We start from the raw sequence: 22,706 nt of genomic DNA, 5'->3' as shown, positions 1-22,706 counted from the left end.
TTCTAGAATTAAACTATTTTCTTTATCGGATTTTTTTATTTATGTTACTGTAAAAAAGTAATAGATGAAGGAAAAGATCATATGGTGGTGCACTTCTTATTTTGCTTCGGCCATTTGAAATACCCCATTTTTGGGCTATTATCATGAAAAAAATATCAAAGTTATAAAATTAAACTCTTGTTCATTATTTGACTATAAAAGACGTAGTGGACCAATCTGAATAATCTAGCTTTAAAAAACGAATTATAGATCGTGTTAATATAAGAAAGTTTATAAATGTTGTTGCTTTTTCGTGTCAAATTGACTGGTCATGCTGTAAATTTTTAAAATTTAGGATTTTTTTTACTAAAAAGCATATTATATCAACTTCTTTGCAATGAATGATTGAAAAATACATATCTAAGAAATTGAAAAGAAAAAAATGACATGGGATGTACATAATTTTGGTAAAAACACTTCTTTGTACAATTCACCAATTTTTCAACATTTTGGATGATTGCACTGACCGGATTGCTTATTAAAACTAAAAAAATATATATCTCAAAAACTACTTATTGTTAGTACACAATTTTTTCACATATAAAAAAGAAGATGTGGTATGATTGCCAATGAGACAACTCTCCACAAGAGACCAAATGACACAGAAATTAAAAACTATAGGTCATCGTACGGCCTTCAACAATGAGCAAGACCATACCGCACAGTCAGCTATTAAAGGCCCCGAAATGACGATGTAAAACAATTCAAACGAGAAAACTAACGGCCTAATTTATGTACAAAAAATGAACGAATAACAAATATGTAACACGTAAACAAACGACAACCACTGAATTACAGGCTCCTGACTTGGGACAGGCACATACATACAGAATGTGGCGGGGTTAAACATGTTAGCGGGATCCCATCCCTCCCCCTAACCTGGGACTTTGGTGAAACATTACAACATAAGAACGAACTATAAAAATCAGTTGAAAGAGGCTTAACTAATCAGATGGATAAAAATACAAATACTACAAATAGAAGTGGACGTGGCCGGGTACTTGTACATCCCAACAACAAAAAGACACTAAGTACAGATCTGAGAGTACTCGCAGTTACTGACAGCTAGTTCAAAGCCACATAGTTCAGTTTGATTATAATATTTTTTAAAATTCATTGATATTTTCCACTTTTATCACATGTTTTGGAAAAGAAATCCCGAAAGAGATTTCAACGTGACCGAAACAACAGAAGAATACATCCTTTATTTGCATCTCTGCCCCCGGCAGTTTTTAAAAAAAAAATCCAAAAAAGGAGCAAAAATTTCATCAAAAAAGAGAAAGTCGAGTGCACCTTTCTTTGTTCAGGCGTGTTTGAGTTTACCATTCTGTCTTGAAAACTTAGAAAGCAAATATATTTGATACATGATCTCGCATCATATTCTATTAGTTTTATATTTTAGGCTACAGGTTGATTTAATATCATTGAAAAATCACAGTACTAAAAATGAAATATGTGGGTCAAGTGAAATACCTTTCCGATGAGTCATAAAAGCAGAGTAGGTGTGTTCAAATAACAAATTTTTGCTAAAAGTACTTGACGACAGACTTTTCACGTGGGTCTTTGAAATGCATGACTTCAATAAAAACTTTATTTTATGTGTGGGTTATCTAAAGTTATTAGTCTTCAACCTTTGAAAATATTTAGTCTGCCCTTCCACGAAATATTTAATTAGAAGTTTTTAAAATGTTTTCGAACTTTCGAAAGTAACACCTGACAACCGATTAGACAATAATTTTTAAGTTGACTAAATGCAGAAGTACATTAAATGATGCTCAAAAGCTAATAGAGATACACATGTCTTTTAAAATACAACTTGCATGTAAGGGTCGTTATGGCGCTATGTGGATAAATTTGTCGGTTTTCAAGAACTAAATTGACAGCGCGTCATCCCTATAATGGCTTCCATTTTTACGATTGTACAAATTGGCTGGCGTAATTGTGACCAGGGAAAATGCAGCTTCAGTTTAATATTTTGGACTTTAATATAAAATTCTCAATTTTGATAATGAGACTTTATTTCTATGTGTTTTAAAATTCATTTAATTTTATATTTTCGTTTCTATTTACATTTAATATCCAGGACTTAAAATCAACATGCTTTGATATGCAATTTAATTCTCAGTTTGGACATTGAGTGACATGTTTTATTCTATTAGCTAATTAGTGACATTATACCTTTTTCATTATTTTATATTTTTAAAATATCATAATCAGATTAGTAAATTAACTTTATTCTTCAAGTTCTAAAAATAGTTTAATCCTTGTCAGTGAACAATATTACTCAAATTAATTAATTGTTATTTGTTATGTCTATACTTGTGAATTCAATTGTGTATAAATACTTGTTTATAATTTTTATAAGCAAGATTTGGACTCAGGACTTTACACTGAAAACAGTCCATCTGTAATAAAAGTATTAGTATTCCATGCTGAATTATTGGTTTATTCATCGCTAGTTCCAGAGTCTAAACAGTTAGTTTTCACCAGAGTTTCAGTGCCAAAGTTCTCATTGCTATATTGGGAGATATTTTTTTGACGAAGTCGAATCCTGACTGATTAAAAGATTAATGCACAACTGTTACAGAACATAAAACATAAGAATTGAAAAGTCCATTGTTAACATGTAAATGATTTCTTGAATTTCACATTTTCTAAGTAAAATAAAGGACATGGACGTTTTTACCTTGAAATATTGATGACCTGAACATGAATTCTTATGAAAATTTGTCTGGGACATAAATTACTGACATCGGACTCATGACTAAATATACTAGTAAATTCTTTAACCATGGACATTTTATAATGGTAATATTTGTCCGCCCAGACACATTTATTAGGACTAATTTATCTCTTATTCTTTTTTAATATTTGTTTCTTTTGTGACAACCCTGTGATGAAATATAAAAGTTCAACAAGTTCAACAAGTTCAACAAACGCTATAACTGTTTTATCTTTATGAAACTTCTGATATTTTTGGTGTTGCTGCGGACAAAATATATTCTTTCTCCTTGCCTTTTAAAAAGTTCAACTATTTTTTTTTATCAGAAGTTGCACTTGGCTCATAATAGGTTATTTGAAGTATTCCCAGGATGGAGCAACTAAATACATGCTTAATTCGAGTCTTTATAATTTACGGTCACAATTAACTCGGTAAATCCGACAGAAGCCCAAATAAAATTAACCGAAATTTAATAAATAGTGGTAATAAAAGAAAGAAAAAAAAAACGCAGTCTTTTCTAGTAAACAAAAGCTGGTGTAAGTTTATGATATTTCGAAGCACTTCTCCAATATTAATCTCGTGTTTTTGATAATTTTTGTTTAACTGTAAAAAGTAGCCTTTACAAGGGTATTGATAACAGAGACGGACTTAGAGGAGGACTCCGATCGGGGGTCCGCCACCCCCCCCCCCCCCCCACACCCTTTTGTGGAAAAAAATTTGGTTGACTATATAGGGAATCACTGAAGCATGACTGGACCGGGTCCCCTGTTAGGCAGTCGGGTGCTCCCCTTATGAAAATTTCCTGATCCGCCACTGAATAAGTCAGGTCCTTCATTCTGTCATGTCTGTATTCTTCGCTCATTTTTTTAATCATTCGCTCATTATTCTTTATCTTTAAAATTATAATTAATTGATAACTGTATTCTGGACTTTGTTCTTTTCTGCATAATATGTCTCTGTTTTCTGTAATCAGTATATTTTTACCCAATTTTTTAATTTTTGCAGTTATTCATGTTTTTTCTGTAATCGGTATTTTTTTTTTTCCATTTCTTTAATTTTCCCAATTTTTCCAATTATTCAGTTTATATTTTAGCACTCCACTATTCTCTATTCTTTATAATGTTTGCACATTTTTCTCTATTTGTTATTTTTTTGCCATTAAATAAATTAATTAAGGTAAACCCCCTTCCTTTACGGTTCATTGCACCACATGCATTCTGTTTTTTATTGGCTACTATTGGCGGGATTTTTTATTGTTCTAATTTTTCAACTCATGCGGGTGAATCCATTTTGATGTTCTAGCTAACACGTTACACTGAACGACTGTTCACACATATTACGTTTTTTGAAAATTTCATCTATAAGGTAGGTTTTTTTCTTTAATCTTTCCTGGGCGGGGAGGATTACTTCGATATTTTTTTGGTAGGGGCAGAGACATATATAATACAATTGTATGTCTCTGGTAGGGGTATGCCATTTTTGCCTCAAAAAACGTACCCATTTTAATATTAACATTCACTGAAATTCAGTACCTATAGTAATATAAATATTTAAGAAAGAATGACCAATACCTGGGACTATTATACTATTAGTATAATAGTCCCAGCCAATACTTAAATACAAATCAGGAGACAAATGTCCGGGGTTCATTTGGGAACTTATTTGAAAGGTGAACTTTCAAATGAATTGGTTTAATTTGATATATAATATTGACCTTTGATAATTTAAGATTCCGAATAGCATATTTATATATGATCTGAAGATCATATATACCCCCAAATCAATATACAGTTATCAAACGTAAATGAATTTTAATATCATGAATATAGTATAAATGAAAAGGAGGGTCATTTTTATATAAAATCTCGCAAAATTATGACCCATATTGGGTGTACATGTACTGTGTTGCACCCAATTATAGGAAGTGACCTCCCCCGGGGGTTTAATGTTGTAGAGAACAGTAGGTATCAACTGTTCTCTAAAAATAATTAATGTAGGGGAAAGTTCTACATTTGGAGGTAGTAAACTCCATTGTGTTATTGTAAAGGAAAAAAATGTCTATTTGTAACAGTCTTTAGATGTAAGTAGGTTTTTGGATGAATTTGTTGGGTTCTATTGTCTGATGGTATAAGTATTTCTGATGGTACTGAGACAACTTTGTGTACAATTTTATAGAACATTGAGTCTATTTTTAAGTCTGCATTGTAACAATTGTAAGGGATCCATAGGTGGCATATGCATGTTGCAAGGCAAAATTTTTCTCCCTAGCCAGAATACTCTCATTTTCCAGTGGGAATCTGAATTTCCCTTAGGCCAAATAAAAATATGTGGTTCCAGTTATCCTATCTACCCTATCTTTTTGTCTTAATAATAGCCTACCCTAAAGATCTAAAGTTTTTTTTTGTTGTCTAGTCTGCGTCGCAGAAAGCTCCACATAGGGATAGTGATCTGGCGGCAGACCTTGACCGCATTTTCATGGTTCAGTAGTCAGTTAAGTTTTTGAGTTTTTGTCTTTTTTTCTAATACTATATGCAATAGGTCAACTATATTTGGTGTATGGAAATATTTTATGATGTACATATCAGTCTTGCAGGTTTTATTTGACCTTAACCTCATTTTCATGTTTCATTTCTATTAAAGTGTTAAGTTTTTGTGTTTTGGTCTTAAACTATAAGCAATTGGTCAACTATATTTGTTGTAAAGAATAATTGTAAGCTGTATATGTCTGTCTGGTAGGTATCATCTGACCTTGACCTCATTTTGGTGGTTCATTGGTCAATGTTATTAAAGTTTTCATGGTTAAGTTTGTTTCTTAGATACTATAAGCAATAGGTCAACTATATTTAATGCATAGATTGATTGTAAGGTGTACATCTCTGTCTGGCATTGTTCATCTGACCTTGACCTCATTTTCATGGTTCATTGGTCAATGTTTAGTTTTCTTGGTTAAGTCTGTTTCTTAAAAAAACTATAAGGGAGCTACCATTTGATTTTTATGGGGGGCTAGGATGAAATTTGAAAAAAATAGGCAGGACAGGATTTTTGAGTAAAAAAAAAGGCAGGATGAGATTATTTGCACAAAAAATAAGGCAGGATGACAATTTATGTAAAAAAAAAGTCAGGATAAACTTAAAAAAAAAAAGGCAGGACCGAATAGAGTGAAAACTAAAAAGGCAGGACCGAATAGAGGGGAAAATAAATAGGCAGGACAAAATTTGTCATCCTAGCCCTCCCATAAAAATCAAATGGTAGCTCCCTAAGCAATAGGTCAACTATATTTAGTGTATTGAATGATTGTTAGGTGTACATGTATTTCTTGTTTGGTTTATCTGACCTTGACCTCATTTTCTTGGATCGTGTAAAGCTTTATAATTAGGACTATCAAATCAACGACTAGTAAAGAAGGCGAGACATTTCAGCCTGTGCACTCTTGTGTTTCATTAAGCACCGTGAAAGACAGAATGTTGCTCCCATAGGCCCGATGTAAAAAAAAAAAAACAACATAAAATAAAAAAAAAATCCCTACCTACATGTACCTACCCTTACTTATTTTTAGATGTAAATGGAACCACACATACTATTTTATTTGGCCTTACCTTACTTTCTGAACATCCACTTACAGGACTTACTTTTTGTATTTGTTGTTAATTTGTTCTTGTCCTGAATATGCATGAAATATTTGCCACTGGACGTAAAGCAAAAAATGTACCCTTTAGCTTAGAATTTTAAGTATAATAAATGGCTAGTGTTTTGACCTAAACATTTACTTTTGACTACTGTCAAAGTTGTGTATCTGGAAAAGTTTTCACAAAGCATGGACTAGATAATTGAAATTCGAATACATTTTCTGTTTTAGAAAAATTGAAACTTAAGTTAAAAATTCATGAAAACAATTGTGATAGTCTTTTTTTTTCTAAATGCCTTCATATATTTAGCTGATGTTAAGTATGTGAGTCTACAATGATGATGGTTATACAGTCTTTTTAGTTTACCTGGCCAAAAACTGTTCTTAATAGAGGAATTCTGACGTGGGGGGGGGGGGGGCAAAAATGTTCAGAATATTGAGCTCTACCAATTGTTCCATGATGTCAAAACTGTCAGGTGAATTATTATAGAAGTTATTGCCCTTTAATGAATTTTTTTTTATCATTTCCTTTGATGACAATTTTGACCAATTTTTTGGCAATTTTGCCGCATATCTTTAACATTATAATAGATTGATAGAAACTTAAATAAGCAAAGATGATCAGAAAGACAAGATCTGCATTTGATACAATATGGAGGAAATTTTCTGACGTTTCCTTATTGGAGTTATTGCCTTTTAATGACAATTTTTTTTCTCAATTTTTTATGCCCTCGCTGTGGCGGAGGGGGCATTAAGTTTTACCCTTGTCTGTCTGTACGTACGTCCCAAAGTTGGTTTCCGTTCTCTAAGTTTAGTTTGCCTCAACCAAATGTAAATGAAACTTATACACAATGTTTATTACCACATAATACAGATCAAATTCAAAATTGGGTGGCGTCACTTTTACTGTTCTTGAGTTATGCTCCTTTATAATCATAAAAATTGCTGAATTTTTTGTTTCCTTTCTCTAATTTTAGTTTGCCTCAACCACATGTTCTGAAAATTATACACAATGCTTATTACCACAAAACTCAGATCAAGTACAAATTTGGGTAGCCTCACTTTTACCGTTCTTCAGTTATGTCCCTTTATATCTTTATATGATATGCAACCGGGGGCACCATCTGTGTCCCATGGACACATTCCACATTTATTTGTATTTGCCTTATATGATTAATTAAATTGTAAAAGATAAATAGAGACTTTGAATAACAAAAATGATCAGCCAGGCAAGATCCACAAACAAGTCAAATTTTGTCGATATAGTGAGTCGACTGTCACTTTTCAAAGGAGTGATTGCTCTGAAATGAGGATTTTTTAACCCTCTTTTGTGTTTTGAGCAGAAAACTGAAGAAGACAGAGCGGGGAAACTAAACAGACAAAATGATCAGCTATACAAGATAAATTTTTTGGTCATGAATTTTATTCTTGTCTACAATGATTTATAGAGTCCATTGTTGATTATGCATTTAGACCTAGATGAGCGACACAGGCTCTTTAGACCCTCTAGTTTCTAAACGCCTTCACATATTTAGCTGATGTTTAGTATGTGAGTCTACAGTGAAGAGTTACAGAATATACATTAAATTCTGCACCACTGATTTGTGCAGAAATAATGTGCTTTGGACTACGAATATTTCATGAAAATAGCTGTTAATCAGACTTTTTTTTTGTTTTTTAAATGCCTTCACATAATGAGCTGATTTTCAGTTCTACTATGATGAGTTGCAGATCATGTAAATGTTTATTTCCACTCTGCTGATTTTTAGTATGTGAGTTTATTACGAGTTACGAGTTACAGATCATGTTAATGTTTGTTTCCACGCTTCGTCTATGTTAGTCTATGAAAAGGTATATAATCAATTTAGCACATATTTACAACTCGAGTAATCTTTTAATTGCTCTATTGATACTTTATTTTGGCTGACTACTTGTATCACAGGTGTTGTAAAATGGAGCTCATTGACAAAGTTTTGTAAATCTACTCACTAGTATCATTGTAAATTATGTGATTATAAAAAGCCCTCGACTCCAGAATGAAAAGATGGTAGCTGCTGGTGTAAGTATGTTTATTGATATAAAGCGGTGTTTTAACATCATGCACTTCTTTATATGGTAAGATGACAAAAATTGACCAAAAGCAGGCAATAATTAAATTGCAGTGGAAGCTTTACATGTCTTGAAAACATTTTTCAATTTCACAGTAAAACTAAAGCTACTAGTATAATAAATTTGAAACATATAGATAGTATGCAGTGGTGGATCCAGGGGTTGGGGGTTGGAAAACCCCCCTTTTGGACAATCAATGCTTTTAAATGGGACATTTGGTTGGAACCCCCCCCACCCCCCCCCCCCCCCCCCCCCCCTTTTATCCTGGGTTTGAACCCCTTTTAAAAATGGCTGGATCCGCCCCTGGTATGTCCCCATGGATAGTCTAGCAGATAGTCATTAAAAAAGCAACTACCAATAGATCAAAGATACTAGGGTTTATGTTTTTTTTTTTTTTTCAAAGTAAAAACTAAAAGATTAATCAGAACATGTATTTATAGATATGTGGCACATTCTCTTCAGACATTATCACGGTTTTTGGTGGAAGAAGACTTTGAAGTATTTTACCATTTTTTGGGGCAATTAGCTGATGGTCTTGAATTAGATATTTTTCACCTGCTACATTTGTAAACTTTCATAGATTGTTATGAAACTTGAACAGAAGCTTATCTTCCAAGATCAAGAAAAACATTTAAAGAAAAGTTTGATTTCTTTTAAATCCTGTATTTGACTGATAAACGGATTTACTTTTTATAGTTTAACTGACAGCAGCAATCCCAGGCGAAACACAGGATTCCACGGAACCCTTTGAATATGTTTATATCACACATGACCATATATGAAGATTTATTATTGTATATATGTACTTGTCCATTAACGAAATTTGCGCATAAAATGGGAGAAAACTAGATTAAGTCATAATATTAATAATCAAAAGAACGACACCATTGAAAATGTAGACTCGCTTTTTTATACGACCGCAAAAATTATAAATTTTTTGGTCGTATATTGGTATCACGTCGTCGTCAGTGTCGTCCGAAGACGGATGGTTTCCGGATAATAACTTTAGTATAAGTTAATACATTTGTAATAGAAATCAATAAAATTTTAACACAAGATTTAGAACCACTATAGGAAGGTTGGGATTTATTTTGGGCGTTATGGTCCCAACTGTTTAGGAATTAGGGGCCCGAATAAGCATTTTTGTAGTTTTCAGAAAATAACTTGTGTTAAAGTGTATGAATCTCTCTGAAATTATACCACAAGTTTCCATACAACAGAGGGATGATTAGGATTGACTATGGGGGTTATGGCTCAAATCATTTAGGAATTAGAGGCAAAAAAGGGGGGGAAACAAGTTTTTTTCTGGTTACAGGACAATTAAGACAATTTAAAAGCAGTCTAAGTTACCCGGACTCTTAAGGGAGGTAAGCCAATCCCAATTTAAAACAACAATGTTTGATTACCTCCCTTACACTGCTTGTAAATTATGTATTAAGAAATGATGATTGTCTTGAGGTGATTAGCTGTCAATTAATTTTTAAAAGTAACTATTAATTAATATTAATTTTAGCCATGAGTATGTATGTCATTTTGTATTATAAGACTTGTATCATGTATTTAAAAGGGTTATTATGGTTGCAAACTTTATTAAAATTTGTATTGAGATTATGACTACAACTTGAGGGAATGAATTTTTTTTTGGAATAAGGGAAAGGGGGAGGTGAACAAAACTTGGGGGGGGGGGGGGGGGGGGGGGGGAGGGGGACAGGTAAATAAGAATTTGTGGGGACTATTTTTTCTCATTTCAGATTTCAGAAATTAAAAAGAAAATTTCTTCAAATATTTTTTTTGGGGGTTAATATTCAACAGGATAGTGTATTGCACAAAAGCCAAAAAACGTTTTATTTAGGGGGGAGGGAGGGGGTCAATTCGCAACAGCATAGTGTATTGCACAAAAGCAAAAAATTGAATATAAATTCAAATCATATAACCAATTTTTAAGTTCTTTGACTACAGTTATTCTATGGCAGAAACCTATTATGTGTCAAATACTTAATTACAATCCAAATTCAAACCTGTATCAAGCATAAATATTGTGTCCATTTTGGACCCAACTTTTCAGGGTTGGACATCTGCGGTCGTATCAAGCTGCGCTCAGCGAAGCAATTTATTTATATTTTGAAAAGTTTGGATCTTTAGTCGATTGATTGTTTTACCCCACATCTCCTTTTAAACATATTTCATAGTAACAACTATTGGCCATTAGATTCCAAATCAACACACTGAATAAATTATACATGAAAAAATCAAGAAATTGGACTTTTCAGTACTAGTATGTTGCTATTGATGAGTTTTAATGACAGAAATAGTGTATCTCTCTTAATAAATCGTTAGCTTCCGTGGGACCCCTGCCCTGTACCACCTGGGGACCCTCAAACCCCTCGCCGAGGTTTGGGCGTACACTTAAAAATGGCTTAGCTACGCCACTGTTTATGTTGATTATTAGACTTCATCTCATCTTACATATATGTTATTTATTTACTTGTAACCTGATGTTTTTAAAGTAGATTTGGTAGTAGGCATGCGTTAATTTAATTATAATCCGAAACTAACTCGAATGTTCTGTTAGGTATTTTCCTCCGTTATATACCGGAGCACTCCCACTTGGATTATAGGTTTAACACTTCACAGATAATTACATATCGTGGTGTGGTGCTAAAGTTTTAAAAGTATAAAAAGATTCGGCGCCCTTCATCCACTGCCGTTTCTCATTGGAGTAATTGAAATAAAATAAGTGGATTATTCAGGTTAATCCAAACCACGTTGGTTACGTATCTTCGCATGTGCACCTTAACTGTGAATCCGAAAGTTTCAAAATAATGATAAACAGATTTTTCATTAATTTAACAATGCATTTTATGTTAATTTCGAGTATCTTCGATGAGATTACAACTTCAACTCAATGATGCTGGACAAAAATACACGGATTTAGTTAGTGTTCCGTCTGTGTTCAGATCTTTTACATGTTTAAGGAAATCAAGTCATATTTTGGTTTGAGAAAACATGCGTTTTTTAAAACGAAAGTTAGATTATTTCAGTATGTTATTTCGATGTTAAAGAGTCAAGCACACACATAAATCTGCATGCTGGTGCTTTACACTTCAAACGATGCACTGTCAGTTGACAGACTTAAATATCAATGTATGAACTAATGTCAGTTGACAGAATCCATATCGAAAGTACATAGTTTTCATGGGCAGTCATTGTAGGAATGTCCCCAATGATTACCTTTATTGCCTTATGTTTCAAAAACAGGTTTTAACAAATAAGTAGTCCAGCTTTTTACCGTTATTCTTCATGAAGGTAACCCCATTATGACCCTGATTAAGGAACCAGTAATTCCTTGCTATCAATCGTATTTTTCATGAAACATTTCAGAAAATGACCGTTTGACGCCTGACGGAAAAGGGCATTCTTACCCTCGTACTTTTGTGTAAATTTTTTAGATGAAAAACAAATGATTAACAGCAGCAAATTAGTGGTTCTCGATTCGGGTCAAGCACATACAGAAAATGAACGGGTTTAAATTTAAAAAGTGCTCAAAGACCTGAGACAAATCTAGATCTACATTAGATATATTTAGCATTTTTCAATATATGTTTATAATGAAGAAAACAAGTAACTGTGAACAACTATAACAATTCATGATTAACTGATTGATGTTGGTGTTAAACCCTACTTTAAGCACAGCCACACTTGACTAAAGTCATCATACATGGTGGCCAGTTTTTTTTATAGGAAGGATATGCCTTTTATAGCTGACTATGCGGTATGGGCTTTGCTCATTATTGAAGGCGTTACAGTGACCTATGGTTGTTAATTTCTGTGTCATTTGGTCTCTTGTGAAGGGTTGTCTCATTGGCAATCATACCACATCTTTTTTATATCTACCTTTGACAGAAAAACTTTCCAGTAAAACGTAATCAATTACTGCTATAATTGCGTGCATCAAGTTGACCATGCTGAGACGAATGTATGGAATTATAGAAAAATTTAATTTGAATCAACAGTATTTGTAGATTTTTATGTTTAGTATAGTCAGTTTTGGTTGAGACATGAGTATTATTTAAGAATATTATTTTTGGAAGAAAAAAATACGTCTTCTTCTAATAGTATCCAGTTATCCATCAGATATTTTATGATTACTAACTGCTGCGCATGCCTAGGATAATTATAAATAAATACTAACATGACCAGGGGTTAAAAAATCCACTAGCCCGACGCCCGGGACTACAGCTAGCATTTACGCCTCGGGCAATCAAAATTTTAAACCCAATATGCCCGACGGACTAGTAACAAAAAACTCCTTGCGTTTCCAAAATAGATAACGGAAAATCCCTTCATCACTATTCTATCTTAGCCAATCAGATTCAATTACGTCATTCGGGATTCCAAGAATTTGAATTTGTTTGTACAGGTCCTATTGTACATATACATGTATTTTAAAAATAGAACTAATAACTCTGGGTGGGTCGGTATTGCGTATTGATCGCAATTCTCGTACTTTAAATATCTATTTCTCAGTATCAGACTGACAATTCATCAGTTTGTGGATGAATTTGTCGGGTTCTATTGTCTGTTGGTACAAGTAATTCTGATGGTACTGCGACAATATGGTGAACAATTTTATAGAACACTATGAGTCTAGTTTTAAGTCTGCGTTGTTGTTAGGTAGGCCAGTTTAGAGTATTGAGCATGTCTGTAACACTATAGGTGTTATGATAACGATTACAGGCATACCTAGCAGCCCGACACTGAACCATCTCAAGTTTATTGCATTGTTCAGCAGTATGAAGGTTCCAAACCAAGCAAGCATACTCTAGTTAAAGCAATAATGGGACAGAGCAGGCTGGGTTGGTGTGGGCTGCTTTCATGGTAATTCAAGTTACCTTTTATGCATCTTCTTCCACCTCAGAGCTATCAGCTGTTTGATTCAATTCATGACATCATCCTGAACATGCATGAAATATTTGCCACTGGACATTAAGCAACCAATAATCAATCAATCCATTCATGACGAAAATAGATCAAGTTGCCTTAATTTCCCTTCACAAGGTTTCATAGTACACACTTTTCTGTTTACAAAATAATTGCATGGATGATAAATTATCACAATTTTAAGATGGCATTGTACTCTAATCAAGGTATAAAAAATTGGGGTGGGGACACCGGGAGTTAGAATCCCCGTTTTTTAAGATCAATGCTTTAGAATAGAGACATATGAGACTGGGAAATTTTTTTTTACCTTCAAGCAAAGAAGTATTTAAAGGATTGTTTTTTTTCAAAATAGATGTTTAATATTTTGTCCCTATTGGAATTTCCTAAAATGTGTTTTTTTAATATCTTGAAACAACATGTAGTGAACGCTATTAGTAATTCTTATGTTCATGCTTTAAAAAAATCAATTTCTATTATTATGAATAACAATGGACTGTGTTTTTGGGATGTAGAAGCAGGGGTTTCCAGAAACCCTGCTCGTCACACCCTGTGGTCAAAATCCATTGTTATTCGTAACAATAGATCTATTCAATTTACACTTGTTTCAGAAATAGAAAGTATGGAGTATAACAATAGAACTGGGGTGTAATGATTATGATACAATGAAATCTTACCCTTGTGGTCATTCATGCGTAGTTACTTAGTACACAGAAAAAGTATGTACTAAGAAAATTAGAAGGCAAATTCAAGCAATTTGATTGGACGAGAAGTTGTAAGTATGTGCTAACATGATCTGTAACTCATCATAATAGTATGTGAGTTTATTATGATGAGTTACAGATCATGTTAATATTTGTTTCCACTCTGCTGATTTTTAGTATACATGTGAGTCTACTATATAGGATGAGTTACAGATCAAGGTAAATAATGTTGTTTTTTTCACTTTGATGATAATTTAATTTGCCATTACAATGGGCTTTGGACTGAACATTTTGTGAAATAATAGTTATACAGACTTTTTGAGCCCACCTTGCCCACCTGCCAACCAACATGGCCAACATGGCTAAAAATAGAACATGGGGGGAAAATGCAGTTTCTGGCGTATATCTCTAAAATAAAGCATTTCGAGCAAATCTGATGGAATAAAAATGTTCATCAGGTTAAGATCTATATCTGACCGCTGCCCTTGAATTGATAATTTTGAGGAATTTTTGGTTATTATCTTTAATATTATTATTATAGAGATAAACTGTTAACAGCAATAATGTTCAGCAAAGTAAGATCTACAAATAAGTCAAACATACTACCAAAATTGTCAATTGACCCCTTACTGAGTTATTGCCTTTTATAGTAAATTTTTAACAATTTTTCGTAAATTTTTGTAATCTTTTACTAGAATCCTCTCCACTTATTGCGAACCCAATGCAAATTTTCCACAGTGCCATCTCTATCTGGTTAAGGTATTTAAACTTTTGTAAGTTATCTTGTCCCATCAAATGAATGCAATAGCTATTGTTATCTGTGTAGTTTATTCACTGGGACCTTTAAATTTCTTCTAAGAGAAATCTATCACTCATTGATTAATTTACCTGAGTCATGAAAAAATTTTCTTATATATAGACAAAAATACTTTTTTCATACTCATTAACTGCCTGTGATGATGTATTTATTCAAAATTGATAATATATTATCAATCTTTTCAATATAAACACTGATTTAATCATAAAAATTTGATTTCTAACAAAAGATGAAGAAATGTTCCCATTGAAATTTGCATTTTTGTTTTTTTTGTTTCTCAACATGGAGCCTAATTATAAAAAAGATGTGGTATGATTGCCAATGAGACAACTATAGGTCACCGTACGGCCTTCAACAATGAGCAAAGCCCATACCGCACAATCAGCTATAAAAGGCCCCGAAATGACAATGTAAAACAATTCAAACGAGAAAACTAACAGCCTAATTTATGTACAGAAAATGAACGAAAAACAAATATGTAAAACATAAACAAACGACAACCACTCATGAATTACAGGCTCCTGACTTGGGCAAGCACATACATACAGAATGTGGCGGGGTTAAACATGTATGTTAGCAAGTCTAAGTCTACAATGGGATGACCTGATTTTTTTTTCATGGGACGGTGCATTTTGGGGGTTGGGGGGTTATAACTTCTGCATGATACTTTCCATTTTCAGAATTTTTAATTAACTTTTCTATAAACCATCATCATATTGTCTCTTTCGGCATACTTATATTGGGTGAATGCTTCCCTGCCCAATTTTTTTGAAGGTCGTTCTAGGTTTAGTTTCTAAATACTCTCTCATTTTGAGCTGATTTATAGTATGTGAGTCTACTTTAAAGAGTAACAGATCAAGGTTAGGTTTGATATAGTTCCATTGATTTTTGCTGAAATTTCAGGCTTAGTGGACTATGTGAAAATAACATGTATACCGGGTTAGAGACTTTTTTCTTAACTTATCACATATTGAGCTGATTTTCAGTATGTGAGTCTGCTTATGATGATCGATCGAGTTACAGATCAAATTTATGTTTAGTTCTGCTCTGCTGATATTTGCAGAAACAACAAGCTTTGGACTTGTAATATTTTTTTAAAATAACAGTTATACAGACATATTTTGGTTCTGCTCCACTGATTTGTGCTGAAATAACGGGCTTTGGACATTGAAAATTTGTATGTGAGCCAGGCTATTCATGTTGTTCAGACATGTCTAGTATTTAAAAACATTTTTATTGCCCTGCAACAAAGTTGTTGGTCATATAGTTTTACCCTTGTCCGTCATTCCATCATTTTGCAACAAACCATTATGCGCAATTTTTAGCTCACCTTTCCAAGGCTTTTGCCATCACTTGGCGTTTGTCGTCCTCCATACGGTATGGACTATTTTGAACATCTCCTCTGAAACTACTGAACCAATTCCAACTAAAGTTAAGCTGAATGATCCTTAGGGTATCTAGAATAAAGTTTGTGGTTTATTTTCTGTTTTGTCAATGCGACCATGGCTAAAAATAGAACATAGGGGTAAAATGCAGTTTTTGGCTTATATCTTAAAAATAAAGTATTTAGAGCAAATCTGACATGGGGTAAACATGTTCATTAGGTCAATTTCTATCAGCCTTGAAATTTTCAGATGAATCTAACAATCCATTGTTGGGTTGCTGCCACTAAATTGGTAATTTTAAGGAAATTTTGCAGTTTTTGGTTATTATCTTGAATACTATTATAGATGAAGATAAACTATAAACAGCAAAAATGTTCAGCAAAGTAAGATTTACAAATAAGTTTTCTTATGACCAAAATTGTCAATTGACTCCTAAAGGAATTATTGCCCTTTGAGGACAATTTTACGCAATTTGTTTATCATGTTTTCTAACTTTGAAAAATCTTCTCCTGAAACTACTGAACCAAATTAAACCAAACTTAAGCTGAATGATTCTAAGGTTATCTAGAATAAAGTTTGTGTTTTATTTTCAGTTTCCTCAGAAAACATGGCTGACATGGCAAAAAATTTATTTTCAGTTTCCTCAGAAAACATGGTTGCCATGGCTAGAAATAGAACAAAGGGTAAAATTCAGTTTTTGTCTCGCCTTGACGGAGTCAAAAAGCGAGACATAGGGATGCTGTGATAGTGGTAGGTCAATGATATTTGGTATGCAGTGGTATTAGCATTGGCACATCTCATTACCATGAAGATTATTTGGCCCCGCCCCCTCAGTCAAGGTCTATTGACTTTGAAACTTTGCTTAGTTTACATGTATTTGTGATTAGGTCAGTTTATGAGGAACCACTAGTGGTAGGTCAATGATACATGTATTTGGTATGCAGTTGTATAAGCATTGGCATATCTCATTTCCATGGAGATTATTAGGCCCGGCCCCCTCATTCATGGTGTATTGATTTTGAAACTTTTGCTTATTTTTCATGTATTAGTTTGTGATTAGGTCAGTTTAAGGGGAACCGTTAGTGGTAGGTCATTGATAATTGGTATGCAGTTGTATAAGGATTAGCACATCTCATTTCCATGGAGAATATTGGGTCCCTACCCCTCAGTCATGGTCTATTGACTTTTTGCTTAGTTTACATGTATTAGTTTGTGATTAGTTCAGTTTAAGATGAACCACAAATGTTAAGTCAATGATATTCGGTATGCAAATGTATTAGCATTTGCAAGTTTCATTTCCATTGAGATTATATAACCCCACCCCCTAATTATGGTTCATTGACTTTGAAACTTTTACATAGTTTACAAGTTAATATTTGTGTTTAGGTTAATGTTTAAAGGGAACTACTTATGAAAAGTCAATGGTATTTGGTTTGCAGTTGTATTAGCATTGGCACATCTCATTCCATGGAGATTGTTTAGCCCTGTACCTTCAGTCATGGTTCATTGACTTTGAATATTTGCATAACTAACATGTTATAGTATTGATATTTTAATTTCAACATTTCCATTATCAAAATAACAAATAGGCGAGACATATCTCTGTGTTAACAGTTTATTGACTTGTATCTCAAAAACTAAAGCATTTAGAGCAAATCAGACAAGTTAAAGTATTCATTAGATCAAGGTCTCAGTCTTCACAATGAACTTTTAAATCTACAGGCCCGGAACTCAATTTTTGGAGAATTTTAGTTAGATTCTTTTGGCCTGTAGAGATGATTTTTACAGGCCCGAGAGCAATTTTACAAGCCTGGGCTGCTGGGGCCGTGGTTCAGCGTGAAGACCGAGGTCTACCTGTCCTAAAATTATCAGCCAACTTGGGTATCTGATTTTTAGGTTATTGCCCCTGAATTGATGATTTTAAGGAAATTTTGCAGTTTTCGGTTATTATCTTGAATATTATTAATGATAAAGATAAACTGTAAACAGCAAAAATGTTCAGTGAAGTAAGATCTACAAATAAGTTTAAAGACCAAAATTGTCAATTGTCCTCTTAAGGAGTTATTGCCCTTTGAAGACAACTTTTCACAATTTGTTCATCTAGTTTGCTAACTTTAAAAAAATCTCATTTGAAACTGCTGAATCAATTTCAGACAAACTTGGGTGAATGAGTTTCAGAGTATCTAGTAAAAATTTTGTATTTTATTTCCTTGAACGTCAAGAAAAATAGCCACTATGGCTAAAATGGAACATAGGGGTTAAATGATTTTTTGTTGCTTTTAAGATGCTAAGAACATTTAAATGGCATTTTTAAGCCACACATTAATATATATTGAAAAGCAAAAATAATCATTGATGAAAGTTTTGAAGTCAAAATTTACAGGTGAGCAATTCAGGCTCTAGAGAGCCTCTTGTCTTAATGCATTCAGATATTGGGTTCCGTTCTGCTAATTTTTGCTGAAATTCAGGACTTTGGATTTTGATAAATGGTTGAAAATGAGTTATCCTGATTTTTTGTCGAGCCTGCGACTTTTGTCGCAGAAAGCTCGACATAGGGATAGTGATCCGACGGCGGCGGTGTTAGCTAACTTCTTAAAAGCTTTATATTTTAGAAGGTAGAAGATCTGGATACTTCATACTTTGTATATGGATGCCTCATGTTACGAAGTTTCCGTCCGTCACATGTCCAATGTCCTTGACCTCATTTTCATGGTTCAGTGACTACTTGAAAAAAAAGTTCAGATTTTTTGTAATGTTAAATTCTCTCTTATAAGTAATAGGATAACTATATTTGGTATGTGCGTACCTTGCAAGGTCCTCATGCCCGTCAGACAGTTTTCACTTGACCTCGACCTCATTTCATGGATCAGTGAACAAGGTTAAGTTTTGGTGGTCAAGTCCATATCTTAGATACTATAAGCAATAGGTCTAGTATATTCGGTGTATGGAAGGACTGTAAGGTGTACATGTCCAACTGGCAGGTGTCATCTGACCTTGACCTCATTTTCATGGTTCAGTGGTTATAGTTAAGTTTTTGTGTTTTGGTCTGTTTTTCTTATACTGTATGCAATAGGTCTACTATATTTGGTGTATGGAATGATTGTAAGGTGTACATGTCCAACTGGCAGGTGTCATCTGACCTTGACCTCATTTTCATGGTTCAGTGGTTATAGTTAAGTTTTTGTGTTTTGGTCTGTTTTTCTTATACTGTATGCAATAGGTCTACTATATTTAGTGTATGGAATGATTGTAAGGTGTACATGTCTAGCTGGCAGGTGTCATCTGACCTTGACCTCATTTTCATGGTTCAGTGGTCAAAGTTAAGTTTTTGAGTTTTGGTCTTTTTTTCTAATACTATATATGCAATAGTTCAACTATATTTGGTGTATGGAAATATTTTATGATGTATATGTCAGTCACGCAGGTTTTATTTGACCTTGACCTCATTTTCAAGGTTCATTGCTCAGTGTTAAGTTTTTGTGTCTTGGTCTGTTTTTCTTAAACTATAAGCAATAGGTCAACTATATTTGTTGTATGGAAGATTTGTTAGCTATACATGCCTGCCTTGCATGGTTTATCTGACCATGACCTCATTTTCATGGTTCATTGGTCAATGTTTAGTTTACTTGGTTAATGTTAAGTTTATGTGGCAGTTGTAATAAAGCTTTATATTTAGGACTATCAACATAATATCAATGATTAGTAAAGAAGGCGAGACATTTCAGCGTGTGCACTCTTGTTTCTAAATACCTTCAGATATTGGACTGATTTTAACCATGAAGTGTTACAGATCAAGTTTAAGTTTCGTTCCGATCTGCTGATTTTTGCTGAAATAACGGGTTTTGGACTTTGAAAATTTTTGAAAATCAGTTATACAGATTTTTTTTTTTGTATGTATGCCTCCAGATATTAAGCTGATTTTGACTTTTTTTCAATAAGCCTTCAGATTTTGCGCTGATTTTACATGAGTCTACAATGATAAGTTACAGATCAAGTTTTTGTTTCGTTTCGATATGCTGATTTTTATGTCAGTTTCAACACAACTCATTGATCAAGGAAATTTTTTACCAAACTAGTATTGGTTTTGAGAACTGGATACTATTCATGCATTTTTGTGTCCACATATGTTGCTGAAATTAGAATTGTGGATGGTACATGTGTTTGTTGAAAAGTGAATAAATAATGAATTGATAATAATTTGTCGTGGGGGGGGGAGGAATTTACACGACATACATATGTACTGTATATAAATAAATGTATTTCAGCTTTAAAAACCACGTTTTTTGCCAGTTTTTAGCTCACCTGGCCCAAAGGGCCAGGTGAGCTTTTCTCATCACTTGGCGTCCGTCGTCGTCCGTCGTCCGTTAACTTTTACAAAAATCTTCTCCTCTGAAACTACTTGGCCACAATCATCATTGGGGTATCTAGTTTAAAAAATGTGTCCGGTGACCTGGCCAACCAACCAAGATGGCCGCCATGGCTAAAAATAGAACATAGGGGTAAAATGTAGATTTTGGCTTATATCTCTGAAACCAAATCATTTAGAGCACATCTGACATGGGGTAAAATTGTTAATCTGGTCAAAATCTATCTGCCCTGAAATTTTCAGATGAATCGGACAACCCGTTGCTGCCCCTGAATTGGAAATTTTAAGGAAATTTTGCCGTTTTTGGTTATTATCTTGAATATTATTATAAATAGAGATAAACTGTAAACAGCAATAATGTTCAGCAAAGTAAGATCTACAAATAAGTCAAACATACTACCAAAATTGTCAATTGACCCCTTAAGGAGTTATTGCCCTTTATAGTCAATTTTTAACCATTTTTCGTAAATTTTTGTAATCTTTTACAAAAATCTTCTCTCTTCTGAAACTACTAAGACAAATTTAACCAAACTTGTCCACAATCATCATTAGGGTATCTAGTTTAAAAAATGTGTCCGATGACCCTGCCTGCAAACCAAGATGCCGAAATGGCTAAAAAATAGTACATAGGGTAAAATGCAGTTTTTGGCTCATATCTCTGAAACCAAAGCATTTAGAGCAAATCTGACGAGGATAAAATGATCATTAGGTCAAGATCTACCTGCCCTGAAATTTTCAGACCAATCAAGCAACATGTTGTTGGGTTGCTGCCCCTAAATTGGTAATTTTAAGAAAATTTTGCAGCTTTTGGTTATTATCTTGAATATTATTATAGATAGAGATAAACTGTAAACAGCAATAATGTACAGCAAAGTAAGATCTACAAATAAGTCAACATGACCAAAATTGTCAATTGACCCCTCAAGAAGTTATTGCCTTATTACAAAATATTTTCCACTGTAACTAATGGGCCAAGTTCATTATAGATAGAGATAATTGTAAGCAGCAAGAATGTTCAGTAAAGTAAGATCTACAAACACATCACCATCACCAAAACACAATTTTGTCATGAATCCATCTGTGTCCTTTGTTTAATATGCACATAGACCAAGGTGAGCGACACAGGCTCTTTGGAGCCTCTAGTTTATATCCATATGGAGGACACAATTTCATGCACCAATAAAACTAAGAAAACCTCAATTTGTCTTATGGTCATCATTTGTTACTTTTTGTCAAGCCTGTAACTTCTGTCACAGAAAGCTCGACATAGGGATAGTGATGTGGCGGCAGCAGCGTTAGCTAACTTCTTAAAAGCGTAATATTTCAGAAGGTAGAAGACCTGGATCCTTCATACTTTGTGCATAGATGCCTTATGTTAAGAAGTTTCCTTCTGTCCTATGTCCATTGTCCTTGACCTCAATTTGAATTGTTCAGTGACTACTTGAAAAAAATGTTATGATTTTTATTATTCTTAATTTCTCTCTTATGAGTAATAGGATAAATATATTGGTATGTGCGTACCTTGAAAGGTCCTCATGCCCATCATACAGTTTTCACTTGACAGCAACCTTATTTCATGGATCAGTGAACAAGGTTAAGTTTTCATGGTCAAGTCCATATCTGAGATACTATAAGCAATAGGTCTACTATACATGTATTTGGTGTATGGAATGATTGTAAGGTGTTATCTGACCTTGACCTCATTTTCATGGTTCAGTGGTTAAAGTTAAGTTTTTGTGTTCTGGTCTGTTTTATTATTACTGAACATGCTGAATGCAATAGGTCAACTATATTTGGTATATGAAAATATTTTACGATGTACATGTCAGTCTGGCATGTTTTATTTGACCTCATTTTCACGGTTCATTGCTCAATGTTAAGTTTTTGTTTATTGGTCTTTTTTTCTAATACTTTAAGCAATAGGTCAACTATAATTGGTGTGTGGAATGATTGTAAGCTGTATATATCTGTCTGGCAATTATCATCTGACCATGACCTCAT

The 22,706-nt window shown here is 33.5% G+C and overlaps 1 long non-coding RNA gene across 1 annotated transcript in view; it reads left to right on the top strand.

Annotated features, from left to right (window-relative positions):
• Positions 1-4,030: 4,030 nt before the first annotated feature.
• The window catches only part of LOC127735863 (uncharacterized), a 100,619-nt gene continuing 81,943 nt past the window's right edge, over positions 4,031-22,706 (top strand). Inside the window, exon 1 of the long non-coding RNA XR_007998625.1 lies at positions 4,031-4,126. This is a non-coding gene — a long non-coding RNA (uncharacterized LOC127735863). The remainder of the gene's footprint in view (positions 4,127-22,706) is intronic.

Source organism: Mytilus californianus, unplaced genomic scaffold, assembly GCF_021869535.1.
Source record: "Mytilus californianus isolate M0D057914Y unplaced genomic scaffold, xbMytCali1.0.p SCAF_3, whole genome shotgun sequence".
NCBI lineage: Eukaryota > Metazoa > Mollusca > Bivalvia > Mytilida > Mytilidae > Mytilus > Mytilus californianus.
Note: the sequence above shows the minus strand (reverse complement) of the source record. Positions and strands in the feature narration are given on the sequence as shown.